The 18,937-nt window shown below is 36.7% G+C and overlaps 1 protein-coding gene across 2 annotated transcripts in view; it reads right to left on the bottom strand.

Annotated features, from left to right (window-relative positions):
* Positions 1-18,937, bottom strand: part of tex264a (testis expressed 264, ER-phagy receptor a) — a 200,441-nt gene that overhangs the window by 145,540 nt on the left and 35,964 nt on the right. The gene's annotated exons all lie outside the window — the stretch shown is intronic.

The raw sequence follows: 18,937 nt of genomic DNA, 5'->3' as shown, positions 1-18,937 counted from the left end.
ACCAAAGATGAGGCTGCGTGGTTCTCACTTCTGATTGCGCAATCCAACATAAACCGGGTTATTTTGTCCGCATGTCACCAATATCATGTTTGCATGAAGACTTATTTTACACCATGGTAGGGCTGCAGAATTGAGAAAAACATTGATTGTGATTTTTCTCTCCAAAATTGTGTCTGCGATTTGAATTACAATTTTTGTTTCATACATAAAAATGCATAAAACTGTGAAAATAAAAAGTGACGGAAGACATATTCCTTTTGGACTGTCAATCAACAATATTCTGTTTTAGAAAGATATGCAATAATTGACTTTCAAAAATATTTGGCTTTATGGAGACAGACTCAAAGCTTTTGTCTACGTCATGCTTTAAACCAGGGGTGTCCTAACATTTTGACTGGGGGGCCATATTTCGTTAAAAGAATTTGGCCGAAAGCAGACTGCATGCAAAGTAGCAGTAGTATGTATACCTGTATATAAAAAGCGTATACATATATATGTACATATTATAATTATTATAATATAATGGATCCATATTTAATAACTTTAATAATTGGTTATTAAGAGTATGTGAAAGTTCAACCCCTACCTTGTTTACTACCATGACACCCTCCTTAAAGTTAACCAATCAGAAATATCAAGAAGCTAAAATGCGCCAAACAAGTACAGTGTGGATGAAGGACGGTGTTATGCCTTTTTCCCATAATAACTTGTAAAAGGTTTAAGTGGGTGTCATTTTGATTTTTTTATGTTGATAAATGTTCGAAGTTCAATGAGCAAGTGTTATATTTGACTATTTTTGTACGTATTGATTTTATTTTTTTTCTGCACCGTGACTAGAGAAGGTTGTTTGGATTGGGTTATATTAAGAAATTCTGTACTTCACTAACTCTCAAGAATAATTAATGACTGTCAGTGGCCAACAGATGCTTATTTATCACCCATGTTGCTGCAGATCTTATTATTTTCGGGTCTCTCTATGTCTAGAATTAAAAGATTACAGTTGGTACAAAATGCGGCTGCTAGACTTTTGACAAGAACAAGAAAGTTTGATCATATTACGCCTATACTGGCTCACCTGTACTGGCATCCTGTGCACTTAAATTGCGACTTTAACCTTTAAGGTTTTACTACTTACATGTAAAATACTAAATGGTCTAGCTCCATCCTATCTTGCTGGTTGTATTGTACCATATGTCTCGGCCATAAATCTTATTAGTGAAATATGTATTAGTGATTCCCAGAGCCCAAAAAAAGTCTGCAGGCTATAGAGCATTTTCTATTCGGGCTCCAGTACTCTGGAATGCCCTACCAGTAACAGTTACCTCAGTAGAAGTCCCATCTAAAAACTCATTTGTAGACTCTAGCCTTTAAATAGACCTCCCTTTTAGACCAGTTGATCCCTTCCAAGGTTTCTCATTGTGCCCATTGGGTTGAGTTTTTTCTTTCCCTGATGTGGGATCTGACCAGAGGATGTCATTGTGGCTTGTGCAGCCCTTTGAGACACTAGTGATTAAGGGCTGTATGAATAAATTGATTGATTGAAACGCGCGGCTCAACAATACTGATTGCCAAACATGGCTGTCACTCGTAGTATCGGTGACAGAAGAAAAAAACAACAAAAACCCTTTGCCTCTTGCGGTTACATAATCTCACTAATGAAAACCTCGATGTCGATTCAATATCAATTAATCGTTCAGCACTACACCATCACATCAATATTCTTGCTAATCAGATCAGAAACTCTAGCGAAAAGTCACACGACAAGGCCCACAGTATTTTGGTTCACTGGGAGGGGGACATACGTGAGTGTTTGTCAATGCCGTTCTTTTACTTTAAAATCCACCCTTAACTTTTCAAAATATTTAGCTGATTAACTAACTAGCTGCTAACTAACTAACACACTGACGGACGGACAAACCATGATTACATAATCTCCTGGTTGAGGTAAAAATAACTCCCAAGACAGTCCACGTCTCACCAGCAAAAACAACTTAATGTCATTGCCTCAAATTGACGGCACTTAAATACTAACTTACAATGTGCACTCCATTACCTGCGGAAATGTTGCGGCACGTCCTGATGAAAGATAAAAATGACATGGTGTTTAATACCAACCCAAGCAGTAAATAAGAATCCACCTAACGGCACCAAACTGCCACATAATGAATTTGAGATAAGTATCACACTGGCAGAGACGTGATTGAAATTTGCATTATCTTAAAGGCCTACTGAAACCCACTACTACCGACCACGCAGTCTGATAGTATATCAATGATGAAATATTAACATTGCAACACATGCCAATACGGCCGGTTTAGTTTACTAAATTGCAATTTTAAATTTCCCGCAGAGTTTCTTGTTGAAAATGTCGCGGAATGATGACGCGTGCGCGTGACCCCACGGACTGTAGAGGACATATTAGCGCAGCACCATTTGCGGCTAAAAGTCTTTTCATCGCGCAATTAAACAGTATTCTGGACATCTCTGTTGCTGAATCTTTTGCAATTTGTTCAATTAAAAGTGGAGAAGTCAAAGTAGAAAGATGGAGTTGGGAAGCTTTAGCCTTTAGCCACACAAACACAGTGATTCCTTGTTTAAAATTGCCGGAGGTGAAGCTTTAGTATGGATCAGAGCGGTCAAGCGAACATGGTTCCTGACCACTTGTCAACCGGCAGGTTTCGGTGAGAAAATTGTGGTAAAAAGTGGCCTCTTACCGGAGATCTGTGGAATTTGCGCCGTCCTTGTATTTGCTGTCGACTTCCCTCGGACACTGGACTCAAGACACCGGTGGACACACCCCTGCGACTATCAGGTACTATTTAATCTCACTAAAACACTAGCAACACAATAGAAAGATGAAGGATTTTCCAGAATTATCCTAGTAAATGTGTCTAAAAACATCTGAATCCGTCCCAATACAATCGCCTTTTATTTTTTAAACTATTTTTTTTTCTCTACTCCTTCACTATCAATATCATCATCCACAAATCTTTCATCCTCGCTCAAATTTATGGGGAAATTGTCGTTTCCTCAGTCCGAATAGCTGTTGCTGCTTGAGGCTCCCATTATAAACAATGTGAGGACGTGAGGAGCCCTCACCCTTGTGACATCATCGTCTGCGACTTTCGGTTAAGGCAAGGCTTTTTTATCAGCACCAAAAGTTGTAAACTTATTGTCGATGTTCTCTACTAAATCCTTTCAGCAAAAATATGGCAATATCGCAAACTGATCAAGTACGACACATAGAATGGACCTGCTATCCCCGTTTAAATAAGAAAATCTCATTTCAGTAGGCCTTTAAAGTTGGACTATAATCTCTCCATCATCAAGGCAGAGAGATGCCTTTACCAAAAACGGTGGCGTGTTCCACTAAGACAAGCTGCTGGTTGCTGCGCAGTGACAGCGTCCGGCTATGAAAGGTTGGCGCTGAGTGGGCACAGATGGTAGCCACCATCACTCATCCACAAGTCTGTGGCATGCCTGCATAATATCACATCTAAACGCTGGAATCCTCTCTTCCTTTCTGTCTCATTTCACACCTGCATTGCTGCTTTTTCACTGTGCACATACAGAAAAGCAGCATTTTTATCACAATAATTCTGCACAGTTAATTGAAATGAAATAATTTAGTACTTCTCAATGTCTGCATGGTATCAACATCGATGACACAAGTGCTGCCTCAATTAGCTATTATCTGGCAGACAGCTGCACTAGCATGTTTAACAACAGCCATCCTCGCCTGCTTGTGACAGTGAATTATTCATTTAAGACAGCATGATGTATTCTCGCTCTATCAATGGCTGTCTGTATTGTCAGTCTAGATTATAGCAGCAATGTCTATTTTGAAGGCCAGCATGGTAGGCCAACATGGTGTTGGGGGAATTAAAGGTACTATAACATAGTATTTTATACAAACCCCATTTCAATATGAGTTGGGAAGTTGTGTTGGTTATAAATATAAACGGAATACAATGATTTGCTAATCCTTTTCAACCCATATTCAATTAAATGCACTACAAAGACAAGATATTTGATGTTCAAACTAATGAACTTTATTTATTTTTGCAAATAATAATTAACTTAGAATTTCATGGCTGCAACACGTAGTTGGGAAAGGGCATGTTCACCACTGTGTTACATCACCTTTTCTTTTAACAACCCTCAATAAATGTTTGGGAACTGAGGAAACTAATTGTTGAAGCTTTGAAAGTGAAATTCTTTCCCATTCTTGTTGTATATAGAGCTTCAGTCGTTCAACAGTCCGGGGTCTCCGCTGTCGTATTTTCCGCTTCATAATGTGCCACACATTTTCGATGGGAGACAGATTTGAATTGCAGGCGGGCCAGGAAAGTACCCACACTCTTTTTTTACAAAGCCACGCTGTTGTAACACGTGCTGAATGTGGCTTGGCATTGTCCTGCTAAAATAAGCAGGGGCGTCCATGTAAAAGACGGCGCTTGAATGGCAGCATATGTTGTTCCAAAGCCTGTATGTACCTTTCAGCCTCAATGGTGCCTTCACAGATGTGTAAGTTACCCATGCCCTGGGCACTAATGCACCCCCATCCCTTCACAGATGCTGGCTTTCGAACTTTGCGTCGATAACAGTCTGGATGGTTCGCTTCCCCTTTGGTCCGGATGACACATTGTCGAATATTTCCAAAAACAATTTGAAATGTGGACTCGTCAGACCTAAGAACACTTTTCCACCTTGTATCAGTCCATCTTAGATGATCTCGGGCCCAGAGAAGCCGGCGGCGTTTCTGGATGTTGTTGATAAATGGCTTTCGCTTTGCATAGTAGAGGTCTAACTTGCACTTACAGATGTAGCGACGAACTGTATTTAGTGACAGTGGTTTTCTGAAGTGTTCCTAAGCCCATGTGGTGATATCCTTTAGAGATTGATGTCGATTTTTAATACAGTGCCGTCTGAGGGATCGAAGGTCACGGTCATTCAATGTTGTTTTCCGGCCATGCCGCTTACGTGGAGTGATTTCTCCAGATTCTCAGAACCTTTTGATGATATTGTGAACCGTAGATGTTGAAATCCCTACATTTCTTGCAATTGCACTTTGAGAAACGTTGTTCTTAAACTTTTTGACTATTTGCTTACGCAGTTGTTGACAAAGGGGTGTACCTCGCCCCATCCTTTCTTGTGAAAGACTGAGCATTTTTTGGGAAGCTGTTTTTATACCCAATCATGGCACCCACCTGTTCCCAACTAGCCTGCACACCTGTGGGATGTTCCAAATAAGTGTTTGATGAGCATTCCTTAACTTTATCAGTATTTATTGCCACCTTTCTCAACTTTTTTGTTACGTGTTGTTGGCATCAAATTCTAAGGTTAATGATTATTTGCAAAAAAAAAATGTTAATCAGTTTGAACATCAAATATGTTGTCCTTGTAGCCTATTCAACTGAATACGGGTTGAAAATTATTTGCAAATCATTGCATTCCATTTATATTTACATCTAACACATTTTCCCAACTCATATGGAAACTGAGTTTGTATAATACTTATACAGTAAGTCCCACAATAGTGTTTTGGAGGTGAATTGTCCAAAATGTATCCTTAATCCTGGAAGTTAAACAGTTTTAAAAGACTTTTAGTCGGTTTGGACATCCCTTTGTGATGGACAATTAGATACACATCTAGATACATGTGTTACGATACGATTCAAAAACTATATATTTAAAAAATAGAACGATTCAATACAGTGTACCAACGATTCGACACAACGCGATACAGTACACATATGATTTTTTTCTACGGTTAACATTGTTTTTAATGTGGATCTTAATATTTTTTACAGCACAAAATAACAAAATCATTCCTACTTGTGCATATGCCACTCATGAGAATAGTTTGGATCAGTTCCATATAAACTTGTGAGCATGAACTGATGAAGACTAGTCCAATGAGGACTGAAAAGATCTTCCAAGACAAATTGAACAGTCCAGTTGCAATCGATTGTAATGCCCTGAGAACAGTGTCATAGCAAAATATACTGGTCCTCCAAACCACAAAGTCCTGAAGAACCCTCAGCTAGGGAAGGGCGATATGGCCTGTATTTTAAACAATATTTTACTTGGTATATAAATAATGAAAATATTATTTTAAAACAGGTTACAAAGGCTCCAAAATGTACTGCTGACGTACAGTCGTGGTCAAAAGTTTACATACACTTGTAAAGAACATAATGTCATGGCTGTCTTGAGTTTCTAATAATTTGTACAAGTCTTATTTTTTTGTGATAGAGTGATTGGAGCACATACTTGTTTGTCACAAAAAACATTCATGAGGTTTGGTTCTTTTATGAATTTATTATGGGTCTACTGAAAATGTGACCAAATTTGCTGGGTCAAAAATATACATACAGCAAATGTTAATATTTGGTTGATTGATTGATACTTTTATTAGTAGATTGCACAGTACAGTACATATTCCGTACAATTGACCACTAAATGGTAACACCCGAATAAGTTTTTCAACTTGTTTAAGTCGGGGTCCACGTTAATCAATTCATGGTACAAATATATACTATCAACATAATACAGTCATCACACAAGTTAATCATCATAGTATGTACATTGAATTATTTACATTATTTACAATCCGGGGGGTGGGATGAGGAGCTTTGGTTGATATCAGAACTTCAGTCATCAACAATTGCAATGTCCTTTGGCAAGTTTCACTGTAATACAGCACTTTTGGTAGCCATCCACAATCTTTTGGCAAGCTTCTGGTTGAATTTTTGGCCAAACTTCTAGACAAATGTGGTGGAGTTCAGCTAAATGTGTTGGTTTTCTGACATGGACTTGTTTCTCTAGCATTGCCCACACGTTTAGGTTAGGACAGAACTTTCCTTCAGAAGGTCTTGTGTTTTGGAAAAAAAAAAGTTGTTTGGCCACCATACCCAGCAATATGTTTGGAGGAGAAAAGGTGAGGCCTTTAATCCCAGGAACACCATGTTTACCGTCAAGCATGGTGGTGGTAGTATTAAGCACTGGGCCTCTTTTACTGCCTATGGAACTGGTGCTTTGCAGAGTAAATGGGACGATAAAAAAGAAGGATTACCTCCAAATTATTTAGGACGACCTAAAATCATCGGCCCGGAGGTTGGGTTGGGCCGCAGTTGGGTGTTTCAACAGGACAATGACCTCAAACACATGTCAAAAGTGGTAAAGGAATGGCTAAATCAGGCTAGAAGTAATATTTTGGAATGGCATTCCAAAAGTCCTGACTTAAATATGTGGACAATGCTGAAGAAACAAGTCAGCATTAGCTGAACTGCATACAATTTTGTCAAGAGGAGTGGTCAAACATTCAACCAGAAGCTTACCAGAAGGCCATGTAACGCAATGGTAAAAATGCCCATGTGCCAACTTTTTTGCAAGGTGTTGCTGCCATTAAATTCTAAGTTAATAATTATTTGCAAAAAAAAAAAAGTTTTTCATTTCGAACATTAAATATCTTGTCTTTGCAGTGCATTCAATTGAATATAAGTTTAAAAGGATTCGCAAATTGTGTTTTGTTTTTATTTACGAATTACACGTGCCAAATTCACTGGTTTTGGGTTTTGTGCAACAGTGGAATCCGTGTTGCTCCCTTTCTCCCCAACAAAAGTCTTTAATAAAGTTAAAAGTGAAGCACAATGTTAACACAGGCACTTGTGGTTGTTCGTAAATTTAACAAAAGACCAGAGGTCATTTTGTCGTTTCTTCTCCGTAACGAGGGTAAGTGCCGAATGCGCTTCATGGCTGACTGAATGCTTGTGTAAATGTGTGGAGAAAAAAGTAGCGGCTTATTAGAGAAGTAACGTCTAGCAGTATTAATGATTATCGCGGGAAAACTCCCAACAGTTAGTAGTACATTTTTATATTAAAATTACCTAAAAAAAACGTGATTTACAACTGGACTTTGATAGACACACACACTAATTGGCGCCAGCTGGCTATCTTAAATGTTAACCAGAAAGAAAGAGACATTAATGTATTTCCCCATTAACAAACTTAATTCCCCACCATAAACTTATATAAACACATTCCTGTCTGAGCAACTACGATATTCATTTGTACACAGTGAACCTACAAGCTGTGCTCTCTAAGTACAGAGTGATCTCTCCAAGGAATACGGAACAGAGACGTTTTATGGTGCCTTTAAGGACCGCTAAACAGACTATGCCTCCAGAAATTTTCAATATTAATAATACATTTTATATGTTTAGCACTTTTCATTTATAAAAATACTAAAATGCTACAGTATAAAATATTTTAAACAATACAGGCTGAGCCATTAAAACAGATAAAATAGTAGGACTAAAACACTATCTGTGAAGCATAAGAAACACAATATCATGAAAATTGTGGATTTTCTAACTGTGTGTCTATTTATTTTAGTTCTTAAAAAATGTGCACATTCGAAAATACTGCAATACTTGTAACCGTGATAATTTTGGTCACAATAACTGTGATATACAATTTTCATAATGTTACATCTTTACTGTTCAAGTTTTGAACCATAGTTAATTGGTTTTATTAATTATTAACTGGACCAACATTATTTCTTCTGCAAATAACCGCTTAGGTTTTCATTCAATTTGGTCTTTGTAATTTGAGATACTACTGTACATGGAAGATGCTGGAATATACCTTGGTACTGACCCATTGACACAATGTTTCTCCACCATGCTGCAGAAAAGCAATTTAAAGGACAACCATTTCTGAGCTTAACAGCAACTACATTATCTACTGTACATAGATGCAATTATCCTGCAAAACCCAAACAAGCCCATTAAACCAGATGACAGACACGCATTCAACAGCCAACTCCTGTAACTATGACCAGCTGGCGCCATTCCGTCCTCGACCCGATTCTCTAAAGCAATGTCTCAAGGGTCTTTTTGGAAGAAAAGTAATTTCAAAAGCAATTTTTTTGCCCGAGGCTACAAGGGTCTTTTTGATGGACGAGAGCTCTCAAACAATAAAAAAGTATGGCTGACATAGGTAATTCTTTATTAGCAGACACGTAAGGAGGATTTACTCTCTTCATCTTGCCTGCTCTCGGCCCTACATCTCTTTCCTTTTGGCTATCAGCACTTGATTGGGGGTGTGTGGGTCGGGGGGTTGTGTGTTTGTGTGTGTGTGTGTGTGTGTTTGTCTGCATGTGTGTTTGCGTGTGTGTGTGTGTGTGTGTGTGTGTGTGTGTGTGTGCGTGTGTGTGTGTGTGCGTTTGTCTGCATGTGTGTTTGCGTGTGTGTTAAGCCAGTAACCGATTCTGGCTTCGGCAAACTGTAAACATGCTAATTAATACTGTACAGAACAATCATTCGACAAAAGTGGAACTAAATGCGCATTTGAGGCTGAGAACACTTCTCCATAAGCAATTCTCGATAGTGCTTCCAACAATCTGACAGATTAAAATGTAAGTAGAGCAGAGGTGGGACCAAGTCATTGTTTTGCAAGTCACAAGTAAGTCTCAAGTCTTTGCCCTCAAGTCTCGAGTCAAGTCCTGAGTCAAGACAGGTAAGTCCCGAGTCAAGTCCAAAGTCAATACTGGGAAGTCTCAAGTCAAGTCCCAAGTCCTGCATTTTGAGTTTCGAGTCATTTCAAGTCTTTTTAACCACAGACTAATACATTTACACAGGTTGTGTATGCTTTTAAAACGCCGCTGTATGTATTTATTATTAAAAAAAAAACAGTGCTTACACTGCACTTCATAATAGCACTATTAACCAGTTATTCTAAACATTTAACTCATTGCTTTACAGAATAAACACATTTCAAAAAACAAGTGCAACTGTACTTATTTGCAAAAAAGTGTTAACATTGTATTTCCATGGAATATTGCATTGTAACTAGTTCCACAGCAGTTTATATCATGTTGTTACCTTATCTCATTGATCTCATCTCATACTGTATGTGCTTATGTGTGCGTACACATGAAAAACAACAAAAACATGAACATAACAATGAACAGTGCTGTACTTGTTAGATGTCAGGGCTCTATGGAATATGTACACATATTCTTAATATAGTATACATTTTAACTGACCTTTATTTGACTATGTTTGTCTTTTTGTAGGTGGCTAAAATATGCGGTGCTGCTGACCGCCGTCTAACGTTACGTTACTGTGCGTGATGCATTCACTAACGTAACGTTATGTGTAGGTGCCTCATGGAACCCTGCTTAAAAAAAAATCACTTGACAAAAAGTATGAATAAGGTAGCGAACTACAGTGGACGCAACAGATTGCCGTGTTTGCAATGACGTTATAACCATAGACATCTTATAAGTAGACGCAGAATTGGCTGCTGTGACGCAAGTAATTTGGCCGCCATCTTGAAGTGGTGATGAGGAGCCGGCAAGCAGCCTAAACTGACAGTTGACAGGTAGAAAACTGCTGGGCTGGTATTCAGCGTTTTCCTGCTCAAATGAGCGGACTGTTGAAAATAGGAATTGGGGGATTACTTTTCACAAGTAAGATTTGACATTAACATACTATTGGTTGTATTTTGTGAAAAGAATATTACCACAGAGTTAAGCAGGAGCAAAGAACTACAATATTTGTATGTGAAAATCACAAAGAAATCTTCTGGGGGAGGATGACCCCCCCCAACAGGTATGTGGTTTACAAACTTTCAGGCCCACCTAAAACAAAATTCACCAGCCGCCACTGATTATGATGCATTCTCATTTTATCGTAACCACAGATAAGTCTTCAAGTAACAATATTCAAATATTAACTTTGTTTGGTAAGACAGAATTTGGTTTTATTCTGAATCCAGTGAAACAGATTGGTGGTTTTAGCTGAAAAAAAGACTTTCAGGTGTTTATATATGTTTAAGTATTTGGCAGACACTTTTATCCAAAGCAACATACATGAAAAATACATACAAAACGATCACTGTAAACATGATCATTTAAAGGAAGAATGTAATAGAAAATATCAATACAAAGTGTCAAGACAGAATAAACCATCTGCTGTTGCAGCAACAGAGTATAAGTCTATAACAGTGCTTCTCAACCTTTTTTCAGTGATGTACCCCCTGTGAATTTTTTTTTAATTCAATTACCCCCAAATCAGAGCAAAGCATTTTTGCTTGAAAAAAGAGATAAAAAAGTAAAATACAGCACTATGTCATCAGTTTCTGATTTATTAAATTGTATAACAGTGCAAAATATTGCTCATTTGTAGTGGTCTTTCTTGAACTATTTGAAGAAAAAAGATGTAAAAATATCTAAAAACTTGTTGAAAAATAAACAAGTGATTCAATTTTAAATAAAGATTTCTACACAAAAAAGTAATCATCAACTTAAAGTGCCCTCTTTGGGGATTGTAACAGAGATCCATCTGGATTCATCAACTTAATTCCAAACATTTCTTCACAAAAAAAAAAGTTTAACATCAATATTTATGGAACATGTCTACAAAAAATCTAGCCGTCAACACTGAATATTGCATTGTTGCATTTCTTTTCACAGTTTATGAATTTACATTCATATTTTGTTGAAGTATTATTCAGTAAATATATTTATAAAGGATTTTGAATTGTTGCTATTTTTAGAATATTTAAAAAAAATATCATGTACCCCTTGGGATACCTTCAAGTACCCCCATTTGAGAACCACTGGTCTATAGGTCCGTAAGATATAGAGATATCTAATGTATTCATACATTGTTTATGTAGGATATACGCATGTATATATAACCTAATCATATTGTTTCTTTAACTTAAAAATAGCTGACTGTTTTTTTCCCCTTCTCTGGGATTATATTCCCAGTTTTGATCTCAGACATCTGGTCACTTATAGCATATAAGAATATTCTATTACTGTTAAGCAAATTATGAACACGCCAAGACATGAATCTTTTATCATAGTTACACGTATGACAAAAAAGCGCGTGAGTATCAGTGGTATTCAGTGAGGTAATATGAATAAAATGCACTGACAGTTCATTGCTCCTGCCAAAGGAATTGCACTGAGTGGAGCGGATCACCACTCCAAGATGGTGGCCACGCGTCACGTCAGCGGCAATAGGCAGCAGCGCTCCATGCTGCGTCTACTTATAAGATGTTTATGGTTCTAACGTTAGCAGTGAGTTTACAGCCTCACTGATTTAACTACACAACAAATAAAAGTTACGTTACTCAGCCAATAAACGTTAGCTTACATTCAAAACGTACCCTTCTTTGTGCAACTTCAAATGTCGAACGAAGTTGGAAGTTGTTGCGTCTCCGTCTGTAATCTTCCAACCGCATGTTTTGCATACGGCAATTCCTGTTTTATTGACCAAGTCGTACTCTTAATACCCGAATGAAACACTTTATGGCATAATTTTATTCACTTATTCTTCTGTTGTTTGAAAGCTCTTCTTCGTTGGTTGTCCTGCAATTTGATTGGATGAATGCTGTGTGACGAAAATAACGTGGATGTCATTTGATTGGCTGTTGTACTGACAGGTAGCGCACACGCTGTCATCGCACACATGTTGACAGACATGCGTACAAAAGGGAAGATACGGAGCGCTCCTGAATAACTTTTTAATCGTTGGGTTTTGGGGAAAGTTGCAAGTCATGTCAAGTCAAAAGGCTCAAGTCCAAGTCAAGTCCCAAGTCATTGATGTTAAAGTCTAAGTCGAGTTGCAAGTCTTTTTAAATGTTGTCAAGTCGAGTCTAAAGTCATCAAATTCATGACTCGAGTCTGACTCGAGTCCAAGTCATGTGACTCGAGTCCACACCTCTGAAGTAGAGTAACTGAATGCTATCATGAACTAGTGTCAGGGTTAGCTAACACTAACCCTTTCGCTAGTGTGTGGGAGAGAAAAAAATGTCAGTGGTATATTTGAAAGGATTTCACTTGTATGTGTGAGAGCTTTTCACTAGTGTGTGTGAGAGGATGTTCCTTCCGGTTACGGTCAGCAATAAAACCTGCCCCTTTTCAGACAAGTTTTTAAAACTTTTTTTAAGCCAAGTTGTTGGCAAAAAAAAGTCTGACTAACTGCCGACAAGTAGCTTAACCGAGGCAGGAGCTCCGCGTCATCATTTGATGGCTTCAGTAGAGAATATAAGAACACTTTCAATGCAGCAACAGTCGGGCTGCAGCAGTCCGTTGCACCTCGTTCCGGAGCGAGTGTGCCACGCAGCATTACCAAACGCAACGTTTCAACTCATGGACATTGGGTAAGAGGAAGAAAAGTTAATCAGACATTATTTTTTTCTAAATTATTGTTTAATAAAACGAAATGTAACGCAATATGGCATTGTAATGTGTTAAACATTAGTCTTGCGTGCCTCATCTACAAACAACCTAGCAACTAGTGATTCCGCAGGTTCTAAGAGTCTCAGATCTAAACTTGGTGTTTGTCAAGGAGGGAGCCCAAAAAGTACACTGTCAAAACAACTAGTAATGTTTGCAGCATTGTTGCTATGGCAACTTGTCGAAATGTGAGTCACGTCGTGGTACATCAGTTCCTAATCAAATACTTACAATAATAGATTTGATTTATATAGCGGTTTTCTATCGACTTGATATTCAAAGCACTCACAGATATCAGCTGTTCATCACCTGCTGTGTAAAATCAGAGCGTGAAAACAAATCGTACAATAGATGTGGATCAGCAGGAGCACTGCAGAAACTATGTACCGTATTTTTCGGACTATAAGTCACAGTTTTTTTCATAGTTAGGCCAGGGGTGCGGCTTATACTCAGGAGCGGCTTAAGTGTGAACTTATTAACACATTACTGTAAAATATCAAATAATATTATTTAGCTCATTCACTTAAGAGACTAGAAGTATAAGATTTCATGGGATTTATCGATTAGGAGTGACGGATTGTTTGTTTCGTTTTCAGTTGGTTATTTATGCGTCATATAACGTACACTTATTCAGCCTGTTGTTCACTATTCTTTATTTATTTTAAATTGCCTTTCAAATGTCTATTCTTGGTGTTGGGTTTTATCAAATACATTTCCCCAAAAAAAGCGGCTTATACTCCAGTGCGACTTATATATGTTTTTTTCCTTCTTTATTATGCATTTTTGGCAGGTGTAACTTATACTCCGGAGCGACTTATACTCCGGAGCGACTTATACTCCGAAAAATACAATATGTAACTTAACTGCTGTGTACAATGACCAACATCAAAGAGCAGTAGCGTAGTAGGCCCAAGCATTCTTTCAACAAATAAATAATGTATTTAACTTAAGAAGATATGCAGTACGAGAGAGATATAAATAACACAAAAATGACTACCTCACACTGCATATTATTGCTGTGATGAAATAAATCCTTCATCGCTGATCATACATTAAAATTATGTCTGCTCCCTTTTTTGATTATTAGTATGTATAATATAGATCAGCATAAAGGTATATATTTTAATTTCATATTCCCTTTTCAAGTGACATTTTTGTCACTCAGAAACACCACTCTTATTTTGAGGTGGATTGACACCTCAGATGACAAATGATGAGCTTCCTTCCCCATCCACAGCCTACAACTGCTGATGAGTACACTATGGGGAAGGACAACAAAACAATGGTAGATCTTTGTCTTATAAATGTTCTATATAATGTATTTTTTTCTTTTAGCAAGTATTTTTCAGTCCTTTTGTCATTCATGGTTGATTATTTTCCTTTTGTTTCTTACTAAGTAGATTCAATGGACAGTGTTTGTCATAAAGCATCTCAAAGGGGTTAAAAAAAATACCATATACATCATCTACATCATTTTCACTGTATACAATGTCCCAACTCTGTTTTTTTAGATCATTTTTGAAAGCTGTCAAACTTTGTTCTATACATATTCTTTCGAAAAGTCTTTTCGTCATTTTTGTTCCTCTTCTTGTGGTTTTGAAAACTGGCAGATGATCATTGATGTCGGATGTTAGCAGGCCACTTGTGACAATATTAAAATCATTAGTAGAAATATTATCAATTAGTGTGGCGCTGTGCCCTGAGATTCTGCTTGGCCTTGTGATTTTAGGATATTAACTTCGGCTGTGCATTGTGTCAATAAGGTCATCTTTGGGCTGTTGCTAGGGTTCAAGAGGCCAATGTTGAAGTCTCCACGTAAGGTTATTTTTTGGCTGATTTCAGTAATAGTTGCCTTAATCTAGCTTTCAAAAGTATCAGTGTTTGACTTCAGTGATCTATGTATGGATATATATATATATATATATATATATATATACATATACATACATATATATAATTATATATATACATCTCCGATTGTAACTGAGATAGGCACCAGCCCCCCCACCCCCCTTCGACCCCAAAGGGAATAAGCGGTAGAAAGTGGATGGATATATATATATATATATATATATATATATATATATATACATACATATATATAATTATATATATATATCTCCGATTGTAGCTGAGATAGGCACCAGCCCCCCCACCCCCCCAAAGGGAATAAGCGGTAGAAAATGGATGGATATATATATGTATACACATACACAACTGATCAGTATGTATTTGCCTTTTCATGACATATTTCAAGGGTTTTACATTCTAAGATATCATCAATAGCTAGTGACATATTTTTTACCACTTTGTAGTTTAGGTTCTTTGTCACGTACACAGCTACTCCCCCTTCGTTCTTGTTAATTATTTTGATGTAATTTAGTTCATATTCTTTTAGTTCAAAATCTATTCCTTTTTTAGCATCTGCCCATGTTTCTGCGATAGCGATAACTTTGAAGGGTTTGTTGAATTGTTCCAAAAAATGCTTCACATTGCTATAGTTAACATACAAGCTTCTGCTGTTTAGATAAATAATCAATAGTTTGTTGTCTATTTTAATATTTCCAGTATATTGTTATATATAATAAAAACAATTATTCCTGGTGTGAAAGAAAAAAATTGTATCTCGATCTATGTCCTTATCTAATTCCGGACTATTGTGGTCTATGCTGCTTAAGGTTTTCAGTTCAATACTTTCCTGTTCACCAATCATGTGTGTTGCTCTCTGAATGTCTACAAGTGTAGACATACCGAACACGATGATGGTAATCCTTTGGAGCGTTGTAATTTTGTAGTCGATTGTCAATGTTTGTTTTCCTTTAGACCAGGGGTCACCAACCTTTTTGAAACCAAGAGATACTTCTTGGGTACTGATTAATGCGAAGGGCTACCATACCAGTTTGATACACACTTAAATAAATTGCCAGAAATAGCCAATTTGCTTAATTTACCTTTAATATATAAATGTATATATATATATATATATATATATATATATATAAATGGGTATTTCTGTCTGTCATTCCGTCGTACATTTTTTTTTCCTTTTACGGAATGTTTTTTGTAGAGAATAAATGATGAAAAAAACACTTAATTGAACGGTTTAAAAAGAGTAGAAAACGGGGAAAAAAAAGAAAATTAAATTTTTAAACATAGTTTATCTTTAATTTCGACTCTTTAAAATTCAAAATTCAACCGAAAAAGAGAGAAACAAGCTAATTCAATTGTTTTGAAAAAATTAAAAAAATAATTTATGGAACATCATTAGTCATTTTTCCTGATTAAGATTAATTTTAGAATTTTGATGACATGTTTTCAATAGGTTAAAATCCAATCCGCACTTTGTTAGAATATATAACAAATTGGACCAAGCTATATTTCTAACAAAGACAAATCATTATTTCTTCTAGATTTTCCAGAACAAAATTTTTTCAAGAAATTCAAATGACTTTGAAATAAGATTTAAATTTGATTCTACAGATTTTCTAGATTTGCCAGAATAATTGTTTTGAATTTTAATCATAATAAGTTTGAAGAAATATTTCACAAATATTCTTCGTCGAAAAAACTGAAGCTAAAATGAAGAACTAAATTAAAATGTATTTATTATTCTTTACAATAAAAAAGATAAATTTACTTAAACATTGATTTAAATTGTCAGGAAAGAAGACAAAGGAATTTAAAAGTTAAAAAGGTATATGTGTTTAAAAATCCTAAAATCCATTTTTAAGGTTGTACTTTTTCTCTAAAGTTGTCTTTCTGAAAGTTATAAGAAGCAAAGTAAAAAAACAAATTAATTCATTTAAACAAGTGAAGATCAAGTCTTTGAAATATTTTCTTGGGATTTTCAAATTCTATTTGAGTTTTGTCTCTCTTAGAATTAAAAATATCGAGCAAAGCAAGACCAGCTTGCTAGTAAATAAATGACCTTTTAAAAAATAGAGACAGGGCAGCGGTAAGTGCTGCTATTTGAGCTATTTTTAGAACAGGCCAGCGGGCTACTCATCTGGTCCTTACGGGCTACCTGGTGCCAGCGGGCACCGCGTTGGTGACCCCTGCTTTAGACTCTATTATCGTTGTTGTTGTTTTTGTTGTAATTGTTGTTGTAGTTGCTGAGAGTTCTGATATTCGTCTAAATCCCTGATGTCATTGACAACTAAGACTCTAGCTTCTGGACCTCCATTCAGCTTTATGTCGATTATGCAGTTGCCGCTCTTGTGGATGTGTACATTTTTAAAAGGTCTGACACATATTGTGGAAATAATCCGTTAAGAGATTTTAAAAATAAAAACAATATTTTAAAATGAATTCTAAAATGAACTGGGAGCCAGTGAAGGTATGCTAAAATGGGGGTAATGTGTTCATGTTTTTAGTAGCTGTTAAAAGGTGAGCAGCAGCATTTTGGACTGACTGCAATCGAGGCCATGTTCATTCCAATGTAGAGGGAGTTGCAGTAGTCCAAACGTGATGAAATAAAAGCATGGATTACCCGCTCAAAGTCCTTAAAAGAGAAAACTTATTTAATTTTTGCTAAAAGTCTTAGATGATAAAAACGTACACAGCTACTCCCCCTTTGTTCTTGTTTTAATTCTGTTGATGTAATTTAGTTCATATTCTTTTAGTTCAAAATCTATTCCTTTTTTAGCATCAATCCATGTTTCTGCGATAGCGGTAACTTTGAAGGGTTTGTTGAATTGTTCCAACAAATGCTTCACATTGTTCTGGTTAGCATACAAACTTCTGCTGTTTAGATAATTAAGCCACAGTTTGTTGTTTATTTTAATAGTTCCGTTGTATTGTTCGTCTCTATAATGAAAACAGTCATTCTGGTGTGAAAGAAAAAACATTGTATCTGGATCTATATCCTTATGTAATTCCGGACTATTGTGGTCTATGCTGCTCAAGGTATTCAGTTCCACACTTTCTTGTTCACCAATCATTTAGACTTAGACATGAACATTTGACTTAGACATATATATTAGACTTAAAAAAACTTTAATTATCCACAAGGGAAAATGTTTAATTGTTCAGTTACAAAAGATGGAAAGGATAAGGATGGAAAGAATAATGCACAAAAGGGCAAAAAAAGAGGGCAAAAACAAAGGTATAAAGGTTTGAGCTGTGATACAATTGTGTTGAGCGAGGACAGGGGCAGGGGCTCAAACTGCTGGAAGGTGAATGGGCAGGTGACAAGAATAGAAGGGTCAAAAAAGGGGAGAGAAATGTTTGCCCTAATCGTGTTAACCGTATCAATAAAATAGTCAATATATTTTCCACAGACCTCTGGCGAAGCTTCCAAGCATGAATATTGGGGAACCTTTAAAATAAAATCAATAGTTTTAAATAAAACATGTGTGTTGTTAAAATTACTTGTAATTATGTCAGAAAAGTGCTTGTTCAGGGCAAGGCGCCACACATTCGGGCACCATCTTGCTTTTTTTCGATGAGATGAAGATGAGGCAAAAAACTAACCCAGAACCACCGTAACTACAAGTCCAACACAACACCGTCATTATCCATTAATCACACACAAAGCAAGGTGCATTAACAATAGGCTTACCATACGTCCTCTTTTGCCCGGACGTGTCCTCTTTTGCGGCGCTGTCTGGGGTGTCCGGGCAGGGTTTTTTAAATCGTCAAATGTCCGGCATTATGAATTAGGGTTGCGTGTATTTT

The sequence above is a fragment of the Nerophis ophidion genome, linkage group LG16 (genome assembly GCF_033978795.1).
Source record: "Nerophis ophidion isolate RoL-2023_Sa linkage group LG16, RoL_Noph_v1.0, whole genome shotgun sequence".
Lineage (NCBI taxonomy): Eukaryota > Metazoa > Chordata > Actinopteri > Syngnathiformes > Syngnathidae > Nerophis > Nerophis ophidion.
The sequence above is the reverse complement of the archived record's forward strand: the minus strand, read 5'-3'. Positions and strand labels throughout refer to the sequence as shown.